Consider the following 23,232-nt stretch of genomic DNA (forward strand, 5'->3'; position numbering starts at 1 on the left):
TTCACTCACACCCATACATACACAAAATAAGTAAATTTCATCAACAGGAAATAAGTCTAGGGAGATGTTTTCAAGGGAGCTTTAGAAATTGATCACCAGTAGCAAGGGTGGAAAAAGTAACTAGACCAAATACACAAAGCCATCAGTGATGGCCCACACCTGTAATCCTGGCACTTGGGAGGCGGAGGCTAGACTATCAGGAATTCAAGTCCTCTAGTCCCTTGCTGGACATGCTGGTCTCTGGGGAGCTCACCTTCTCCAACCACACAGTATCTGCCAGTGCTCATCCCAACATGGGTGGAATCACCTCTCCAGGATTTTGAATTTGAGCAGATTGTGAATCTCCCAGTCCTGCTAGTTTCTCTTGGTATTCCTTTCCAGCACATAGTGCCTTTTAAAAAGATGGCTCTGGAGCTGTGAGATAGCAATGAAGACTGGAAACAGACAGAGAAGGAACAAGGTAAAGGTTTCAACATGAGCTGTTGTTATTAAATAAATCCCAGAGAAGTTTCCCAAGAACTTCCCAAGACTGGGTGACCAGAGCTGCCCAGAGCACAGCTCTCACTCTGAGCTCCCCCTTCACTCCTTTCTGTTTGTGGTCCTCACCTCCCAGAGCTGAAGCACCGGGGCCTCTGCAGGGGCAGCTGTGAAGCCTCCCCTCCCTCCCACAGTCCGTGTTCTGACAGAACTTCACTTTTATCCCAGCTCCCCAAAGCTTCACCCATTCACTGCTTCACTCTGACTCCGGGTGTTGAAGGATCGCACAAATTGTCTGCCCCTTTCCCATTTCCCTTAGCCACAGTTCTGACTGACCTGCCCCCTTCCACCCCTCAGTGAAACCAAGCACTCAGCAGAGTTTGAGTCTTGGCCCAGGAAAAACAACCAGCAAAGCCATTTCTATGTTTGTTCATGTGCCTACTTAGATAATATTCCCTTCTGTCCACACTGGCTATGTGCACTGAGACCGGCCACCCCGGGGCCCAACAGACAGACCCATCTTTCCATGTTCTCACTGGCCAACTCCAAAAGTCCATCCATTTTCCAAAGCTCTGCATGCCTAGGGAGCAAAGCCAATATCCACAAACTCTACAGACAGACAGACCTTTATTATTTGTTGGTCTGAGGAGGCATATTTGTAGACAGGAGATTTTGGAGTTTAGAAAGATGTACCAAATACTTGAATGGATATTCATGATGCTCACACAGTGAAGAGAAGAACTCCCTTCAACAGGCAAGTGTGAAGGTCACAGCTATAGCTACGTGGGCCTCCAAGGTCCACCCTTCCCATTAGGCCGCTTCTGAAATCTCTATGCAGAGGAGCGGGCTCCAGTCCCAAATATATCCAGAGGGTAAACCCAGGAGAAAAGTCTGAACAACTCCATCCATAAACTCATTCACTCCATCATTCATTCACTTAGTGAAGCACACATTATGTGCTAGGCACACACTATTCAGAAGCAGATGTAGAACGACCTATAAGACCCATTCACTCTGCTGCTGAGGGCGGCTCCAGACCCAGTTGTCTATATTTCTGTCCTTCCTAACTGCCCAAAATGGGTAAAGTAAAGCTCCTTCTGAGCTCGCAAGGGAAGGGATCTTTACTCCTCCTCAGAAATTTTATTTTTCGAATTTATTACATTCCTTCACAACTTTTCAAAAAGATATGCTCTCAAGGAAACATGTTCATTTGTAATCAGATCAATCTAAGCACAGCGTAGGTAGCCAGGCCTGCGTTCCTGGTGCCCTATCTGGTCAGCAAGAGCAAGACTGGAAAAACAGCTACTGCACAGGGAGAGCCAGGTAGACATCGTTCACTTTAAGATGCATGCATGAGGTTCCTGGATCATTTAGTCTGCAGACTCACACATAACTGAGGGTGCTATTGTTCTTTGTTTGTTTGCTTGCTTGCTTTATTACAACGCAGAAATGGATATTGTTAGCATTCTGTCTAAGCTCCACCCCACAGTTACCTGGCAACAGCCAGGTATTTTCTGCCTTGGGGAGAGAGCAGGAAGGGAATGGGGAGAGAAGGGGGAAGGGAAGCAGGGAATGAGCAAGAGAGGACCAAGAGACCAAGAGAGCATGGAGAGGGGCAAGCAGCAACTTTTAGAGTGGGTGGGCCCACAAGGTGTTGCCAGGTAACTGCGGGGTGGAGCTTAGACAGAATGCTAACAGATGTGAATTTCTATTAGAGAGCAGTGACTTAGAGTATAGTTATTTTGTTTGTGTGTGTGTGTGTGTGTGTGTTTCTTAGAATACTAGATGATTTTTGTTTGCCTTTGTTGTTTTATTAGCACTATTTATTTAATATGCTAGAAAGAGTTAAACTCAAAAGTAAAGATAAACACAAATGATACATATATGCCTCAGTAATTAAAAAGTGGAGTGATTTTCTCCACATACAAAAAATTAATAAATTGTTGGAGCATTGTAAATTAGATTCAATTAAGTCGATAGTAAAAAAAATCACTGTTTAGAATAAGATGCCTCCATTTGCTTGACAGATTTCATAAGCCATTGTGATAATTGTCGACACTAGGAAGATTTGTAAAGACTGCAGTCTTTAGTCAGTCTTAAATAGTTTATTTCGGAATTTGCGCTTGATAGTTAAATTTTCAAGCAAAACACAACAAATATGGGGGTTTTGACAATCCATGCAGAGTAACTTGTGATTCTTCAATATTAAACCAAGTTACATGCTATCAGTAATGCCATAAACTTAATCATTTCTATTTTATGTGGTATTTAAGAGTAACATCATCAAAAAATCAAAATATCAAAAATTGTATGAGACACAAATAAGATTGGTTACATATTATCTGGTTCTAAGATTTGTATAATTATTTGCATCTTTTGTATACATGTTTGTCATCAACAATTAATTTTCATTTCTATAAGCCTGAAATTCAGATTTTTTTATTTCAATTTATGTGGTTTCCTTTCCAAATTAATATAGTGTTTCAAGATGCAGATACTTATGATCTCATTTGAACTCAAGTTGTTTTTGAAGACCATCATGGGTTACAGGAGCAATCAAATGTTTCATTTTCAATTAGTTGATACTTAATTTCTCAAAAATAGTCTTTTTTTTACTCTAGAATGATAATAATCTCCTCCACAAAATCTTCTACAATTTATAGGACATTTAAATCCCTAAAATTCAAATTTGATTTTGTGAGAAATGTGCACAGACAGTTCCATTCTTAGGGAATACAAGAAACAAATAGATTCAAGCATCAAGCTTTCCAAATCCCTGCTAGATATATATTTTTTTAGCTTTATGATTTCTGTATGTAAAATATCTGTGAAAACAATTTAAAGGAGAATGGATTTATCTTGTTTCAGGGTTCCAGAAATATCTGCTGAGTGAGTAGCAGGGCAAGAATGATGGTGTATAGTTCACCTTGTCGTTTCCAGGAAAGGGAGCCAGAGTAGTAGACTGGGATATATTGGATAGATGGATGGGATGGTACAACTCACAGGTCTCTCTGTGAGCTAATTCCTCTGGCTAGACCATACCTACCAAAGTGTCTACAATCTTCTAAGATATCTCTGCTGCTGCTTGTACAACCAACATTCAAAGAATGTTACAGTAAGACATTCAATGTTCAAGAGATTATGTATTTGGCCTGGACTAAAGTAAAATAAAGCTGATTTATTCTATTTCTAAGGGTTTTAGGACATTGAGAAAATTTAAAACTGTCATGTGTATACAGTGTTTATAAAGGGATTTTCTAGGACAAACTTTTAGTTGTCTTTAAATTGAACAAATGTTACATTATTTAGCTGAAGATTTAAAGATGTAGACTAAGAATGGTTTTAGTTTTAATTTCCTAATAGATGGTTAGTGATTGTTAAAAATATTTTCTTTTGTTTAGCTTTTCTATTTATTTAAACAGACTATATTTGCAGAGGTTTCAGATTTACATAAAAATTGGGAAGCAGGTATATATTCTATAGCTCATGGTGTTAAATAGATGCAAAAGCTTCTGAAGAAGGAACATATCACATGATAGAAGCATATTTGTTTCAGTTGAAGAAACTAAGTTGACAAATCATCATTCAGAGTTTCCATTGGTTGTCCCTGGTACTGTGTCTTCTGTAGCTTGAAGAAGTATACAGTGACATGTATTCTCTACTATAGCATCATACAGTGTCACTGCCCTAAAATGATGTAGGATTCTGCCTCTTCAGACTTCTTTATCCTCAACAAGTTGGCAGCCATTTTACTCCTCAACTTTTTGAACGTTCTGTAATTTCACAAAGGAGAAATGATAAAAAACCTTCAGCATTCACATTGTTCTTTTTTATTTGATGTATACATGTAAGTTCCTTCATCTTCTTATAGCCTATAACTCAGTCTGTTTAATGATGAAACCTGCTCTTTTTTCCAGAGGTCATTTATATGTCCATTCACTGAATATCAATCTAGTTGCTCCTAAGATTTGAAAATTTTGAGTAAAATGTATCACCTCTATGTGAGATACATTGTGTGGATGTGTTTTCAACCATACTCTGTGAATAAATGTCAAGGAACAGAATTGTTGTGTATTGGACCGTAAGTGTCTTTAGTTCTGTAAAAAACTGTCAAATATTTTCCAAAGCATTTTTTTTATTCCCACCAGCACTTGCAAATCTTGAATAGCATTTGATTTTAATCATATACTGGGCTTTTACCATTGTAATAGGTATGAAGTATGACCTTTTTCTGTTTTAAGTTGCATTCCCTTGGTCTAACATATTGTTTGTTAACTTGAAGTAATGTACAGAGAGGTTTTATGCTAATTTTTAGTGTATTTTTTCAGTTTCTTATTTCTGGATTTAAGGATTCTCTGTATATTTTAGAAATTTTTTGAGTAAATTTTCTTCTCATCTTTTGCATCATTCATTCATCACATAATTTTCATATTTTAGATCTATCTTGTCACTTATTTCTTCCATGATACTTATCTTACATCAAATAATACATCACTTTTGACTCACAATTTTTACATATAGGCAACTTATAGTTTTATAATGGACTTTTGTGCTTATGGTATATGTTAGTAAATTTTATGAGTGTGTTCCAGAACTATATATAGTTCTAGAACTAAATATTGAAATAATTAATGTTTTTATTTCATGGATCTCACTGTTATAAAAAGTGAGATAAGCCCATTTTTTTTAACTTTGCATGGTTTTAATAAGCTTTCATTTGTAGCCAAAACTTGATTTCCATTTGCTTACCTTTAACTGGTTGGACAATGTGCTTATTCATGGGATTTTCGGCAGTCTCTAGGTTATGGCAGTTGCTTCCTGGCCTGTTCCTGGACTACTATTCACCATGACCACTCGAAACAGCAAACATACATCCTACCTTTTCTGCAAATAGTTTTTGACAGTTATTTTTAATTAAATAAACTTATAGTTCTACTTGTATGCTGAGATAAATATTAATTTTCTATTGTTCACTGCTTCCATTTTGTATGATTTTTAGCTGTATAGTTAATAAATGGGTCTGTGCTATCCCTGTCTTTTGTTATTTGCCTCAGAAATGTAAGTGTCAGAATTTTTTATTTTGAATAGTGCTTTATAATGCAATATTTAAACTACAAATAGTCTAGTTTGCCTTTCAATTTAATTTTGTTTCTCTCTCTCTCTCTCTCTCTCTCTCTCTCTCTCTCTCTCTCTCCATCCTTCCCTTCTTCCCTCCTTTCCTCCCTTTCTTCCTCTCCCTCTCCCTTTCTCTCTTTACAGACCAAGCTGACCTTAAATGCAAAGAGATCTTGCCTGTCTCTCTTCCTATGTACTGAAATTAATAGTTTGTGCCATGTATATTTAGAATATAAGTACTTAACTTGTTAAGCTATGCGTGTATAATTTTTATTGATAATATTAATAAGAATTCATTTCTAAAATTAGCATTCATTTCTTTCCTTATAGGTATATAGCCTTGCATACTAATTATAACTATTTTTATATATTAGTTAAATTTGAAAATCTGTTTTATTAATCTAATACTGCTCATTAATCTTGTAGATAAATTGTTTCATGTCTATATCAACATATGAAAATAAGTTGCACTTCATTCTTCCTAAAACATTTACCCCAATTTTATTACATTAAAAAAGGTTTTCAGTAAATTTTGAAAGGAGTATAGCAATGGTATAATATTTTGTTGTTTCTGATAAGATGTTTTATTTCAACTTTCTCCTTTGTCTTTTACATTATGTGATTTTTTAAACCTGCACATGCCTTAATAATAAATATGAGTATACTCTACAACACAGACATACACACACACACACACACACACACACACACACGCACACATACATGCACACACACTCAGAAAACATTTAACACTAAGATAATGTTATATGGTAACTGTCATATGCGGCCCCATGTATTTGTATGGTTGGTTAGGTCTTGGAAGATGGTGATGCTTGAGGTGGTCATGAGACGTTTAGGGAACGCAGTGGTGTGAACTGCGGATATAGATAATTTGGGGATAATCTTAGAGAGTTATCAGTTGATCTTTGTTTACAACTAAAGCACTATACGGACTTTTCCCCCCCCGACTTCACTATCTAAACTGTGAACCCAAATAAAGGTTTGTATATTCTTTCTTCTCCAGTTATCTTGTCACAAATGTTGCTAGTAAATATCATACAAGTTTACACTTCAATTTAATTGACTTAATGTGCTGAGAATTAAGGTTGAAATTTAGACATTTTTTCACTTATATTTTTGAAAATTTGCATCATGCAAATTAAATTCAGCTTAATGTGAATAGTTACCAAGTCTGTGTCCAGAGTAGTAGGCTGTGCAGCCAGCTCAAAATGAGATTACATGGCTATTGACTGGATAATGGAGATGTACTTATATGTCAGTTGTGAAAAGGCTAATGACCAACAGATGGCTTTAGTTTTAAAGCCTTGGAACGAAGGGTTTGAATTTAGATTATCATGTGTCAAGAATCCACAGATCATTTTGTTTTTCAGCTAAAATACAAACAAAAACAAATATTCTGGGTATACTTTTGTTGTTGCTTGGTTTTTTTGTTTTTGTTTGCTTTTGTTGTTAGTTTTTGAGACTTTGCTAATCACATTACAGATGTGCACTAATGTGCTCAGCTTTTTACAGGGGGCTTGGAAATTAGACTTGGGTTTCTATACTTGCACTGAAAGCACTTTATTAAGTGAGCTGTCCTCCAGCCCATCCTTAAATTTTTATTTTAGATTTCAGTAATCTGGGTGTATGAATTTTAAGGATAACTCGTAATGTGTTCACCACTATTCTTGCTCTCCTTATCATTACAGGGATTTGCAATTTTATATAGTAAGGATTTTGACTGCATAAATTGGAAGATAGCTATTTCAAAACATTGTTTTCCTGTATTAAAAATAGAACAAATCACCTCTCTTAGGGGATTAATAAAATACCTTTCAATAATAGTGACAGTGGATTCTGTGTTCTGTTTGTCCTATTTCTTTGGCTGTTATTCTATTAACAGAAGGTGATTTTTGATGACCATTTGTTCAGAAATTGAGAACACAAAATGCCTAATCTAATCTTTGTCTTGACAGAGTCCCTACTAATTTCATACCGTTGACACAATCGGTGCAATTGTGATATAAGCTTGCAATGAATAGTCATGAAATGAAACAAAAGTCTGTTTCATTGACCATCTATCTATATGCATTTATTGGTTTGACAAAAAATTTTAAAATGACTTTTTGTCAAACTGAGGTTGACCTAGATCCCAGCACCTGAATCGCAAAACTGACATACATAAAGAATGATAGATTATTGCAAGAGGTGGTAGAGATAGCATAGATGTTGTCAAATGTTCCTCAAGGAAAATTGAACCAAATTGCATCCTTACTGGAACTATATGTATGAAAATGTAATGTCTTAGAAATTGGCAGACTTCTAGAAACAAATGTACCTTCTAGGAATGCATCTCAGGGAAAATTATCATTAAAGTTTTTAGTTTTAGGGTCTTCTCTGCTGGGCTTTATACAGAGATAAAATCAACCTTTCAAGTGCATAGCATTGCTTAACAGGTTCTAAGTTATGAAGAAATAATTTTATTGTTCAAAATAATTTAACTCAAATGAGTTCAAAATAATTAAATTCCAAAGAGCTTATTTTTTATTGGTTTTCTCCTTATTCATTGATACAATACCTGAAACATAGAATATGCTTACTCTATACTATTTAAGTTGTCATTAACTAAAGCCATTCTTCATTGGTATTTACATCATTATTTTGTTTGCACCATACTCTATAGCATTTGAGATAACATGAGATCATTTATGTAGAAGCTATGTGAGTGATTTTTTTTTTGGTGACAAATGATTACTGTTTAAAACTGAATGGCATAATCAATTATGACAATTTTTGACTCGTGTAAAAAACAGGTATAGAAGAGCTTTGAATCTGACATAAGGGAAATATTCTCTTTTATTGAAAAATTGAGGAAAAAAGAACTCTTTCATCTGTAATTAAATGATGTACCACTAAAATACATGTGGTTATAATGTTTAATCATTTGGTCACAGAGTTGATGGAAAATATTTCATTTTGTCCACATTGTTTAGTTCACCCAAGCCTCTTGCTTTTCTTTGCTACTGAGGGAGAGAAGATAATTTCTATTTTGCACATCTTTATTAATGAAGCAAAGAAAGAGAACAGATGTGGGATACTTTAGCTGTTATAGGGATAAACAGAAGGAGATTTGCAAATTTTGGTTGTGTTGTTTTAAATGATGCCCATGAGACATCGCAGCAGAGGGAGAGGCTTTAAGGTGTAGAATACTAATGCCAGTAACACTGCTTAAAGAAAAAGTAAATGCATGGTAGGTCAGTTTTATCGTACATTAATTATACAGTCAGTCACGTATACACTGCAGCTTGTTGTTGAAAGGGCTCATGCTTCCTATGTGTTCTTTAAGTTTGTGGAAAGGTTAAATGGAGGAATTGGGTGAGGGAGGAAAAATGGGGGAGGACAACTAAGTGCCACTTGGGGGGAATCCTATGGCAACCTACTACAGTAGGAGCTTCCTAAAATACACATATGCGAAAGAAAGCTAAATGGAGTCACTCAATAATAGCGTCACAGTATCCCCATAGAAATTTTTTGCCACCAAATAAAACCTCCAGTGCCAGGGAAAAGTTGCATCTAGTTAAATCATAGGCCAGAGGGACAATGTGCATGAGCTTTTCTACACAGCCTCTTTGTTGCCAGAATAATAACATGGAGACTTAATTATGACAAAATGCCTAGTCCATAATCTTTGGTTGATTTCTGACTAGCTCATAACTTATAAAAACTGCTTATTCTATTCTATGTCTGCTACATGGCTACTTATGTCTCTTCAGGTTCATTTGTTTCCTCCTTTGAGTCCAAGGCAAAATCTTGCATTTGACTCACTCCCAGAATTCTCTTTCTCTGCCAGATGTCTCCCCTTCTATTTCATGCCTCAGCTAATAAGCCATCAGCTTTTTATTGACAGGTAATGCTTGCACAGTACATACGAGATTCTCTGTACAGGGCACCACGGAAACCCCAAAATACCCCATGCTTTTGTCATGGTAATCGGTTGCTCTCCACAAACTTATGGTGAAACCTAATAGCTGAAAACAACACAAACATACACACACACACACACACACACACACATACACACACACACACACACACACACAAACACACACACTCATACAGACACATAATTTATATAACTTAACATGAAAATGTAGAGTTAGTTCCTAAGTAGAATCTTCTCCATGACTGAGTAGAAGATTGTACTAGAAAGTACTCTGCCATGCTACTAGAGACAAAAGATTACCATTAACCCAGCTACAAATTTTCTCATCTAGAATGGTGACCTATCTTTAATGTACAATAATGAAATAGAGGCATGAATATGGGTGTAACCAACTGCTCTGTTATTTTATATAAAGTTCACTAAATGGGATTGAACACATCTTTCAATAGCTGTCCAACTGCTGCTTAGTTGGCCAAGAACCTGTGACTAGAAATAAAGGTCATTGTCTTATGGAACCAAATGCTCCTATTCTGCTAAGGGCTTGTACCAATAAAATAATTCCTAGTAACATTTTGTTATGCCCCCAAATCTGTACTTCAGTTAGCTATCATCAGAAAAGATTCCTCTTGTACTGAATGATGAATTAACATGGAAATCTATGACTAAACAATGTGCAGAGTGACAGACTTGCAAACAGTCAATCCTAAATAAGATACCTTCATCAAATTCCTCCTCTCAAGACTCAGAGAGATGTGACAAATAGGAAGCAGAAAGATTGTAAGAGTAAAAATACTGCTTTCTAGACACAACAGAACTGCTATACATATAAAATCTCACAGACTGTGGCAGCAGAATCAAAGCTTCCACAGCTTCAAGCAGTGAGGGTCTCAGTGCTGACAGGCAGAAGTAGACTAAGGATCACACTGCTAAACAAGTATCTGTCCTCAATAGTCACCTACCTGCAAAGAAAACATTAGTTTTTTTCCTAATGGAGTCTCATTTTGAATATTAATCATAGGTCGAGTAGGTAACAGGCAATAGTGGGTCAATACAAAAAAAGTAGCATATTGTACTTTTTTGTAAACTTCTTGTCTTATTGATTCTTGCTTATTTTAATTTATTTTTTCACTATTTAGTCTTAACAGCCTTTACTTTGTACAATTTGCTTTCTTATTTTGTGTTTTTATAAGTGTTGTATGTATGTTTCTTGTTTTTTTTTTTTTTTTTTTTCATTTTCTCTTGCTATGTGCACTGCCTGGCTTTGTGTGTCAACTTGACACAGACTGGAGTTATCACAGAAAAAGGAGTTTCAGTTGGGCAAGTGCTTCCCTGACATCCAGTTGTGGGGCATTTTCTCAATTAGTGATCAAGAGTATAGGGCCCCATGTGGGTGGTACCATCTCTGGGTTGGCATTCTTGGGTTCTATAAGAGAGCAGGCTGAGCAAGCCAGGGGAAGCAAGCCAGTAAATAACATCCCCCCCCCCCCATGGCTTCTGCATCAGCTCCTGCTTCCTGAACTGCTTGAGTTCCAGTTCTGACTTCCTTTGGTGATGAACAGCTGTGTGGAAGTTTAAGCTCAATAAACCCTTTCCTCCTCAACTTGCTTCTTGGTCATGATGTTTGTGCAGGAATAGAAACCCTGACTAAGACAGTATGTTTGTTTGTTTTTTGTTTGTCTGCCTGTTTGTTGTATTTGTTACTTAGGGGGAGAGAGAGAGAGAGAGAGAGAGAGAGAGAGAGAGAGAGAGAGAGAGAGAGAGAGAGAGAAGGTGGGGGGAGAAAGAGAGAGAGAGAGATGAAACTTCACAGGTGTGTGAAGTCAGGAAAATTCTGTGAGATGAAGAAGGAGAAGGAGGGATAACTAATCAGAATATATTGATACATTGTATAAAATATATTAAAAAAGATTGCAAGAATCAAATTTGAGAAAGTTTGCTATGATATTCTGCCTCCTAAAAATACCAGAGAAACTATACTCCTTATACCTTGATACTACACTGTTAAAACATGGTCTGAATAATGACAATATCAATAAACTTGCTAACATGAAAAGGGAAAAATCTTACAGAATCAATTTCTAGACCAAGTACTATATACAAGTAATGACTGCTAAGTGATAGAGAATTAATAACTTTCAGGGACAAACCTTCTAAATGGTTATCTAAAATAAAGTAGTCAGTCCTAAAGTTATATCCACATAAGCCACACTAAATATGCTCAATAGCTTATATTTTATACTTATGAAATAATATGTAATAATAAAACAAAAATCCATCCATTTGAAAGGAAGTGAGGAAGCATAATAAAGGGTTTGGAAGAAAAGTTGTAATTACAATTTCTAAATTTTAATAATTTTTATTTAAATGCCCAATTTAAATAAATGGTATTTAATGAAGCAATTTTAATCTTCAGTAGTTAAGAATAATAATCAAACTTCTGATATATATATATATATCAGAAGTTTGATTATTATATATATAATATATATTATATATATTTTATATATAATATATATTATATATTATATATATTATATATATTATAATTATATATATTTTTATATTAAATATATATATTTAATATAATTATATATATAAAATTATATATATATAATTATATATATAATTTTAAAACACTTGCTTTTTAAAAATATCTATTTATAAACCAGAAAATGTTAATCCAGAAATATTTCACCCATGTCTCTAATTGACTAGTTTATACAGTGTTCATAGAGTGAAGGATCAATGCCAAGACAGAGCCCAAGTATTTCCCCCGCAAAGATTATTGCTTCTTATTTAATTTCCATGAGCCTACTGATTATATGCTTTGATTATTTTTCCCACAGCAAATAGTGCAAAATGTGTGGTTAGAGTATAATATACACACCTATTCCCTGACTCTTAGAATTCCAAAATCTTAGGATATAATTCAAATGAGAAAGTTTTACTATTTTCTAGAGAAATGTTACTTCATAATTGTGTGTAGAGAAAAAAATTACACTAAAGTCATTATGAGGAAGTTTGGACCTGTGATACATATGTCATGGATCTACCCACTCTCAGCAAACAGAAAGGATAAAGATTTAATACATTTCAAATAACATAGGAAATATTTACAGAAGACTTTCATGTTTTCTAAAATGTCAGTAAACATAATCATTAAAAATTAGTAGGCAGAATTCTTTACTGCTCTTCCAGAAACTAAAATAAAGTTTTGTTTTGTTTTGTTTCTTTTTTTTAACCTTAGAAAAGGTAGCCAAATCTAGTAGGCTTTCTGGCATACTCAAACATCAGTAATAATAACTGAGACAGTATAAAATACATTGAACTATTTCTATGTAATGGACATCCATGCCACCAATTAACAATTTCCTTTCCTTTCCCTTGCTTTCCCTTCCCTTCCCTTTCTTTCCTTTCCTTTCCCTTCCCTTCCCTTCCCTTCCTTTCCCTTCCCTTCCCTTTCCTTCCTTACCTTTCCCTTTCCCTTTCCCTCCCCTCCCCTCCCCTCCCCTCCTCTCCTCTTCTTTTCTTTTCTTTTTGTTTTTCTTTTCTTTTCTTGACTTTTCTCTTTCCCCATGTCTGCCTTCTTCCTTCCTTCCTTCTTTCCTTCCTTCCTTCCTTCCTTCCTTCCTTCCTTCCTTCCTTCCCCTCTCTCTCTCTCTCTCTCTCTCTCTCTCTCTCTCTCTCTCTCTCTCCTCTCTCTCTCTCTCTCTTTCTTTCTTTCTCAAAAGAAAGTATTTAACTGGGGCTGGTTTATAGTCCATAGCTTTAGTCCATTATCTCCATGGGAAGCATGCCAGCAGAAAGGCAGACAAGGATGCTGGTGAGGTAGCTGAGACTTCTGCATCTGGATAAGTAGGAAGCAGGAAAAGAGACTAGACTTCCAACTTTTGAAAAAATATATAAGAGAAACCAGCATGAAGTATTTGTTCAGTATTCCATATGCATCTCAGTATATATCAGAAAGCTTAAAGCAATAATATTCATTCTGTGTCTTGAATATGTATAGGTATTCTTTACTATGAAGCACAGTTTACTTGTCATTTGTCAATTTTTCTTGAGTATATGAATAACATAACAACAGAAAGCATTACTTATGTTGGAAAGTGTATTAATTTAATAACTGCTTGTGAGTGTTGACCATAGAGAAATATGTGATGAGAAGCTACCACAGATCAAGATGAAGATGAACATACTCAACATATATATCCTGTAGGAACAAAAATATGATTTAATAATGTTTGCATTAATATTTTTCTTCCTTGTGACATTTAATCAAAGGGAAGTTCTGAAGAACAGACAGTTCTGAAGTATACTTCATTAATCTCCCATACCTTATTAATCCAACTATACTGAAAACTGTAAATAATCATTGCAGTATGTTTATAGTAAGAATAGGAGTAATGATAGCTAAGATAAGAGTATCAAAGGGGGGCTGTGGTGGAACAGGCCTTTAACCCCAGTGTGTGGGAGGCAGAAACAGGAGGATTTCTGAGTTTGAGGCCAGCCTGATCTACAGAGAAACCCTGTCTCGAAAAAACCAAAAAAAAAAAAAAAAGTATCAAAGGAAGCAGAAGTTTACATGAATACATTTTTTTTCAACTGGCACGACCTCGGTAGGGACAGAATGACATGGTTCCTACTCCTGGTACAGGGCTAGCAGGCATAAGTCTCGACAAGAGTTAATAGCTGCTGTTGTAGACAGAAGATTTTTTGTATAATAATGTACATATTTTACATTCCTCCTTTAAGGAATTCCCTTCCTGTTAACATTAATGACTCCATGATAATCCACAGACAGCATGAGTGAATGACAGTAAGTCAGGCCTTGTGACACAAGGAGGCAAGGTGATTTGGGGAAAGTATGCTCAAGTTACCAACAATCCTGAAAATGGAGGGTGCATAAATGTGGTCTTGTTGGTTTGACAGTGATGTCATACAAGTCATTTCACTCAATACCAAAGACACTGTCAGGAAAACACTATTTCTGGGATCTTTGTAAACTACCAAACAGCCTTACCACATGTGCAGTCATCAAAAAGTATTTATTAAATTGTAAAGGAAAATAAAACACTGCCCAACAGGAAATCATCAAACTCAGGGCCGAAATCAATCAAGTAGAAACAAAGAGAACCATACAAAAATTCAACAAAACCAGGAGCTGGTTCTTTGAGAAAATCAACAAGATAGATAAACCCTTAGCCAGACTGACCAAAGGACACAGAGAAAGTATCCAAATTAACAAACTTAGAAATGAAAAGGGAGATATAACAATGGAAACTGAGGAAATCCAAAAAATCATCAGATACTACTACAAGAGCCTGTACTCAACACAACTGGAGAATCTGGAGGAAATGGACAATTTCCTTGACAGATACCAAATACCAAAATTAAATCAGGACCAACTAGACCATCTAAACAGTCCCATAATGCCTAAAGAAATAAAAGGAGTCATAGAAAGTCTTCCAACTAAAAAAAGCACAGGCCCAGATGGCTTCAGTGCAGAATTCTACCAGACCTTCAAAGAAGAGTTAACACCAATACTCTTCAAACTATTCCACAAAATAGAAACAGAAGGAACACTACCCAATTCCTTCTACGAAGCCACAATTACGCTGATACCAAAGTCACACAAAGATCCAACAAAGAAAGAGAACTTCAGACCAATTTCCCTTATGAACATCGATGCAAAAATACTCAATAAAATTCTTGCCAACTGAATCCAAGAACACATCAAAACGATCATCCACCATGATCAAGTAGGCTTTATCCCGGGAATGCAGGGTTGGTTCAATATACAGAAATCCATCAATACAATCCACTACATAAACAAACTCAAAGAACAAAACCACATGGTCATTTCATTGGATGCTGAAAAAGCATTTGACAAAATTCAGCATCCCTTCATGCTTAAAGTCTTGGAGAGAACAGGAATTCAAGGCCCATACCTAAACATAGTAAAAGCAATATACAGCAAACCGGTAGCCAGCATCAAACTAAATGGAGAGAAACTTGAAGCAATCCCACTGAAATCAGGGTCCAGACAAGGCTGCCCCCTTTCTCCTTATCTTTTCAATATTGTACTTGAGGTACTAGCTCGGGCAATTCGACAACATAAGGAGGTCAAAGGGATACAAATTGGAAAGGAAGAAGTCAAACTATCATTATTTGCAGACGACATGATCGTCTACCTAAGTGACCCAAAGAACTCCACTAGAGAGCTCCTACAGCTGATAAACAACTTCAGCAAAGTGGCAGGTTATAAAATCAACTCCAGCAAATCAGTGGCCTTCCTATACTCAAAGGATAAGCAGGCTGAGAAAGAAATTAGGGAAATGACCCCCTTCACAATAGCCACAAACAGTATAAAGTATCTTGGGGTGACTCTTACCAAACATGTGAAAGATCTGTATGACAAGAACTTCAAGACTCTGAAGAAGGAAATGGAAGAAGACCTCAAAAAATGGGAAAACCTCCCATGCTCATGGATCGGTAGAATCAATATAGTTAAAATGGCCATTTTGCCTAAAGCACTATACAGATTCAATGCAATACCCATCAAAATCCCAACTCAATTCTTCACAGAGTTAGAAAGAGCAATTATCAAATTCATCTGGAACAACAAAAAACCCAGGATAGCTAAAACTATTCTCAGCAACAAAAGAAAATCTGGGGGAATCAGTATCCCTGACCTCAAGCAATACTACAGAGCAATAGTGTTAAAAACTGCATGGTATTGGTACAGTGACAGGCAGGAGGATCAATGGAACAGGATTGAAGATCCAGAAATGAACCCACACACCTATGGCCACTTGATCCTCGACAAAGAGGCTGAAAACATCCAATGGAAAAAAGATAGCCTTTTCAACAAATGGTGCTGGTTCAACTGGAGGTCAGCATGCAGAAGAATGCGAATTGATCCATCCTTGTCTCCTTGTACTAAGCTTAAATCCAAATGGATCAAGGACCTCCACATAAAGCCAGACACTCTGAAGCTAATAGAAAAGAAACTGGGGAAGACCCTTGAGGACATCGGTACAGGGAGAAAGTTTCTGAACAGAACAACAATAGCGTATGCTCTAAGAGCAAGAATTGACAAATGGGACCTCATAAGGTTACAGAGTTTCTGTAAGGCAAAGGACACCATCAAGAGCACAGATTGGCAACCAACAAATTGGGAAAAGATCTTCACCAATCCTACATCAGATAGAGGGCTAATATCCAATATATATAAAGAACTCAAGATGTTAGACTCCAGAAAACCGAACAACCCTATTAAAAATTGGGGTACAGAGTTAAACAAAGAATTCTCACCTGAAGAACTTCGGATGGCAGAAAAGCATCTTAAAAAATGCTCAACTTCATTAGTCATTAGGGAAATGCAAATCAAAACAACCCTAAGATTTCATCTTACACCAGTCATAATGGCTAAGATTAAAAATTCAGGAGACAGCAGGTGTTGGAGAGGGTGTGGAGAAAGAGGAACACTCCTCCATTGCTGGTGGGGTTGCAAATTGGTACAACCACTCTGGAAATCAGTCTGGCGGTTCCTCCCGAAAACTGGGCACCTCACTTCCAGAAGATCCTGCTATACCACTCCTGGGCATATATCCAGAGGATTCCCCATCATGTAATAAGGATACATGCTCTACTGTGTTCATAGCAGCCCTATTTATAATTGCCAGATGCTGGAAAGAACCCAGGTATCCCTCAACAGAAGAGTGGATGCAAAAAATGTGGTATATCTACACAATGGAGTACTATTCAGCCATTAGAAACAATGAATTCATGAAATTCTTAGGCAAATGGATGGAGCTAGAGAACATCATACTAAGTGAGGTAACCCAGACTCAAAAGGTGAATCATGGTATGCACTCACTAATAAGTGGTTATTAACCTAGAGAACTGGAATACCCAAAACATAATCCACACATCAAAAGAGATACAAGAAGAAAGGAGGAGTGGCCCCTGGTTCTGGAAAGACTCAGTGAAACAGTATTCGGCAAAACCAGAACGGGGAAGTGGGAAGGGGTAGGAGGGAGGACAGGGAAAGAGAAGGGGGGCTTACGGGACTATCGGGGAGTGGGGGGGCTAGAAATGGGGAAATCATTTGAAATGTAAATAAATTATATCGAATTAAAAAAAAAGGAAAAAAAAACACTGCCCAATTTTACATTTGGTCTTTATTTGGGGGCATAATAGTTTACATGTTAATAAAATTTAGTGACTGAGTAGCAAGCAGACAAATGCATTAAGGATTAGGTATGCAGCAAGGCAGGTCTGTCGTTACTTGAAAAGTCATCAGTGTAGTTGAAAGTTCCCATAAAAGTCAAGTATTTCCCATCTCATTGCCACTAATCCTAAAATGTGGAACATTTTAAACATATGGTAGTGTTTAAATTCATAAAATATCACATTAAAAGTCTGAGAGAAGGTAATTAGATTAAAAAATTTCACAACTTAAAAAAGACAAAAGAAAATGTGTGCTTGCTATCTCCCAAGAACTAAGGGGCGGGGGGTTAAGGGATGCTGAGTCATAGGATAATCAAAAGGAAATGTGGAGTCAATAACTGGATTGTTACGTAAAATAAAAATAAAAGACTGAACTTATGATTTATAAGCTATCCAGATATCTGGAGATTTCCAGAGAGCTGAACATAGAGAAAGCAATGTGGAAAGCTGTCTCAAGCAGAATATAGATCATCAGCTTGGAGCACAGTTTCACTTCTAGTCATTTGTTTTGCTGCTCCTAGAAACACTCTCCAAGCCAAGGATGCTCCTTGGCAACACTCATTTTTTTAATTGAATATTTTATATATTTAGATTTCAAATGTTATCCCCTTTCCTGGTTTTCCCTCCGGAAAACCCCTATTCCATCCTCCCTCCCCCTGCTTCTATGATGGTGATCCCCCACCCACCCACTCTCCTCCCTGTTTTGGCAACAACTATTTAGTAAGTTCATTAGAACTCTAAATTCCAGGAAGAAGAAATTCTTTCTCTTCACTTGCATATACTTTTATTTACAAAGAGAGTAGGAAGGGAAAGGGAGGGGGAGGAGAATGCAGAAAGGATGAGGAGAGGAAGAGGAAGTGAGAGGGGGAGGCTGCAGAAAACATTCTTATTTACAAGATGACCCACATATCATTTCAACTTTAGAGAGCTACTACTTTTAAAGTTATTCAGTATTGCTTTATCCTTTGTTGAATTTTTCCATACTCACATAATCACACTTATTCAATTAATCTGGATATTTTTCTCTTTTCCTTTATTTCCTAGATTTTTAATGGTTTCTAAATATTTACTGGTTCAAATTCAAATATTTTAGTTGAAATTCAGTATTTGAATATATTTATTAGGTCATAAAATTGCATCCACTTATGGGACTTTAAATGATATTTTAATGCATATGTACTGAATAGTCTTCAAGTTAAGTTAAAGATGTTGAACTTAAACATCATTACTGTTTTAGAGTAAACACTTTAAAAGTACTTCCAGCTATTTGAAACATATAGTACATTACAGGGGAACACATACACTATGTAAGATCCAAAATAGCTATGGGCTGTGCAATGAAAATTAAATTACTATTTAACTTCTAACTTCCCATCACATTTATGCCCCCAGAGTTATCCACACATCGATTTATCCAACACTGGTGGTGTGGCTGTGAAGTAGAGCAAGAAAAATGATTATTGGTGAACTTATATTCATACTGATTAGACAGAATTGAAAGTGAGGTGATCATGCAGAAGAGAAGGGAAAGATCACAACTTGAGACAAAACCACATAGAATTTGTGTGCAGTGACTGTCAATTGGCCCTCTGTCTGAATCTACTCTACGTTCCTGAAAACAACAGTGAAATGAAGAGAACTATCAATGAAACCATCTTAGTGAATAATACTAAAGGTTTTGTGTTTAACTTGGAACTCCTGTAGAATTCAGTGAGCTAGAAAAGGGGTCACTGGAGGGGGCAGGAAGATCTTAAGCAAGTATGGTAGGTAGTAAACCGAAGGCAATGTGAGTGAGAAAGAATTAGGGAGTGAGGCTTTGGTGGGGAGAGAGATGGGCCTGTAGGAACAGGAGTGTGAATGATGGATAACTAACCTTAAAGATGTTTGAAAACATTGCTATGCAGCCTGCCTAGGAAGTGGAGTAATCATCTGTATACACACCTAGCTGGAACACCTATGAATCACAATGGAAATACTAACAATATGTCCACAATTACAATAATAATAGCACTTTTATATTGGGGATAATTAGGAACTGTTTAATTGTATTTGATCTTCTCTAAGATCCTCTTGAGAGAAGAAAATTCCCATTGTGTTTTGTTCACCTAACAAACTTCCCATAGCTGGGGAGGTCATAAACACAAAAGAATATACACTTCAGTGGGGACCCTGCTATTCTCCTGCACAAGATAGGAAAGCCTGTCTTCTACCAACCTCATCTTTCCCTGTCTCTGAATTTTTCAAAACCCACCCTTGAGTGCCTGCCCAAGGGCTTAACATTTTTACCACATATAGGCATGATCCCAGCTCCTCGTTCACAAATCATCACCCCTTGTACAAGACCCTCCCTTACTTTAGTCTGGGTATATGTCTCCAATGACCTCTACCCTAGAGATCAGAGCTGTCTCTCAATAAACCTGACTTCATATCCTTGAATAGGCTTGAGTTGGATTATTGGTGAAGAAACCTATTTTGTAATACTTTCATTTCCTAAGCCAATAACAATTGTGTTTGTATTTACTTGTCCTTATATGCACAGGTGCACAAAAGAAAACCTTCACTTTGTAATAGATGAAAACTACTGGTTTTAGAACAGATCAAATGGATAGAAAGACTACTGGTGAAAATGAGAGAATAAAGAAATGTGGACTTCCACGCCTAACCACTATTATCTCTACAACAGAACTCATAAATTTAAGGCACAGTGAAAACCATAGAGGATGGGGAAGAAATATTGTATGAGCCAAGGTCCAGGAAAGCATCTGCTAGATAGTGACTTTTAGACAAGATAGAGAAAATGTAACAATGAACTTCCAATGATATAATTTTCTGAACAAGTACCTCATGACATTTGACATGTCCATATTGGCAAAAGAAATTCTACATGTTTCCACCTCTAGCTAAAGAGCTACAGCTGATCAGTGGCTGCTAAAATGGGAAGTTGGTGGCTTCCATGGAGAGATCCCACATGGAATGTCCAATGTCAAGTGGCCAGCCCTGGACAAATGTATATATTATTAAATCAAAATGGATTCAATAAGTAATTCATACATTTGCATAAACACATACACAACCAAATGAACAAACACACACACACACACACACACACACACACACATACACACACACACACACACAAACACAAACACACACTTCCTCCCCATTTGCTAGCTTCCCTAGGTCAAGATCGTGTTGTATAGACTGCTGGGGTGAAGGTCATCAATAGTCTCTCTCAGCTGTGAACATCATAAACTGTAAGAAAGACATGTATGACAGGCTGTAGGCATGGGTGTGACAGTGTCATGAATACATGGAGTAAGCACAGCTTTCTGAGTGTATCTAACTCCACACTCCACAGGAGGAAATACATCCCTGGTAATGTAAACCCAGTCAAGAACCCATGCTGGAGGGCCTCACATCCCCAGCAATGAGTTTACTATCATTCCAATAAGTGCTATGATATCACACTCTTCTCTATGTGATTACCTCTCTTTCCATGGTCTACTGCAGCTCTCTGACCTCATCAGAGAAGTGTCTTTGTGCACTGGATAGTGGCTCATAGAGAAATTCACAACTGATCTGCCTTAGAGTTACCATTGCTGCGATGACATACCATGACCAAAAAGCAAATTGAGAAGAAACGGTGCTTCTTAGCCTTTTCTCATCACTGTTTATCACCAAAGGAACTTAGGAACTCAAGCATAGGAGGAAGCTGGAGTCAGGAACTGATGCAGAGGCCATGGAGAGTGCTACTTACAGGCTTTCTTCCCATGTCTTGTTCAGCCTGCTGTCTTATAGAAACCAGGACCTCCAGTCCAGGTTTGACACCACACACAATCGGCTGAGTCCTTCCTCACTGTTCACTACTTGAGAAACAGCCTTACAGCTGGATCTCATGGAGGCATTTCCTCAACTGATGCTCCTTTCTCTCTGATTAGTCTAGCTTGTGTCAACCTCATATAAAACCAGTGAGTCCAGGACCAAAAGGTCTAGCATGTATCAGTTAGTGCTCAGCTATAAAGGGACATCTGTATTACCCCTGTACTCTATTGCCAAGGCTCAGGAAAATGTATGGATTAGAAAGCAGAGGCTGCAAGAGCCAGAAAATTGGGAGAGCAGAAGAGAAACAATGAAATCATGAATATTGCCTTAACACTCTTGAAATAGAAATTATGATCTGTGGGTTTTGGAGGAGTGTCTTAGTCAGGGTTTCTATTCCTGGACTAAACATCATGACCAAGAAGCAAGTTGGGGGGAGAGGGTTTATTCAGCTTAGACTTAAAAATTGCTATTTATCAACAAAGGAGGTCAGGACTGGAACTCAAGCATGTCAGGAAGCAGGAGCTGATGCAGAGGTCATGGAGGGATGTTTCTTACTGGCTTGCTTGTTCAGCTTGTTTTCATATAGAACCCAAGACCACCAGCCCAGGGATGGCACCACCCACAAGGGTCTAGGTCCTCACCCCTTGATCACTAATTGAGAAAATGTCTTATAGCTGGATCTCATGGAGGCATTTTCTCAACTGAAACTCCTTTCTCTGTTATAACTCCAGCTTGTGCCAAGTTGACACATAAAATAAGACAGTACAAGGAATTACAATGAAAAAGAATATTTAATGTATTGGCATTGAAATCTTTCAAATTCATACTTCAATTAATTAAAGTACTATATTACTTTTATGACTTGTGCTGTGTTCTTATTCATGACAATTTATTAATAATGTTTTCCAGTCAAAAAGTAGTTCTTCAGTTTAATGACTAAAATATGCAATCTTATGAGTTACATGTTCATAAAAAACACCACAGTTCATAAATTGGGTAGAAGTCAAATCTTTTTCCTAGTGCCATTTTCTAATTTTCTGTCCAAATCACACTAGCTCCAAATAAGGAAATGGATAATGTTTTCTCTTTATTCTGTTAAAGAATTTCCATAAGATTTTCTTATTTTGTCTTCTGGGTTTATATGTACTTTTCTACATAAATATAGGATTTTCTTGTGCTTAGTAAAACAAGTTTACTTTATCTTGCTCATGCTAATACTAATCTGAATAACATTTTGAACTAAATATAAAATTTATCTACTGAAGAATTATGAAGTTGTTTGACTTAGGAAAGACATTGTAATTTTAAGAAGGCACAGAGAATTTCCCAAGGTTTGGTTTGCTTGGCTTAGTTGTTGTTCCCTAATGTTTTTGTTTTCGAATTTATTTCTCTCAAATTTTGATCTGAGGTTAAAGAGAAGCCTTGGTGCTAACCAAAGCATGCCCATCTATAACCTGAGGAAAGCATCTCTGTCTTAGTATCTGAAGGGTTGAACACTTGTAGAAGATCTATAAATTTATTTCTTCAGTTTTTTCTTCTCTTCTGTGTCCTCTCAGTGGCATCAAGGAAAACCCCAAACTTTAGCTGTGTCAAAACAACAGGCAATTTAAACTCCAAGAAAAGCTGATCTTCAAAACAAGCAA

The sequence above is a fragment of the Apodemus sylvaticus genome, chromosome 8 (assembly GCF_947179515.1).
Source record: "Apodemus sylvaticus chromosome 8, mApoSyl1.1, whole genome shotgun sequence".
Classification (NCBI taxonomy): Eukaryota; Metazoa; Chordata; class Mammalia; order Rodentia; family Muridae; genus Apodemus; species Apodemus sylvaticus.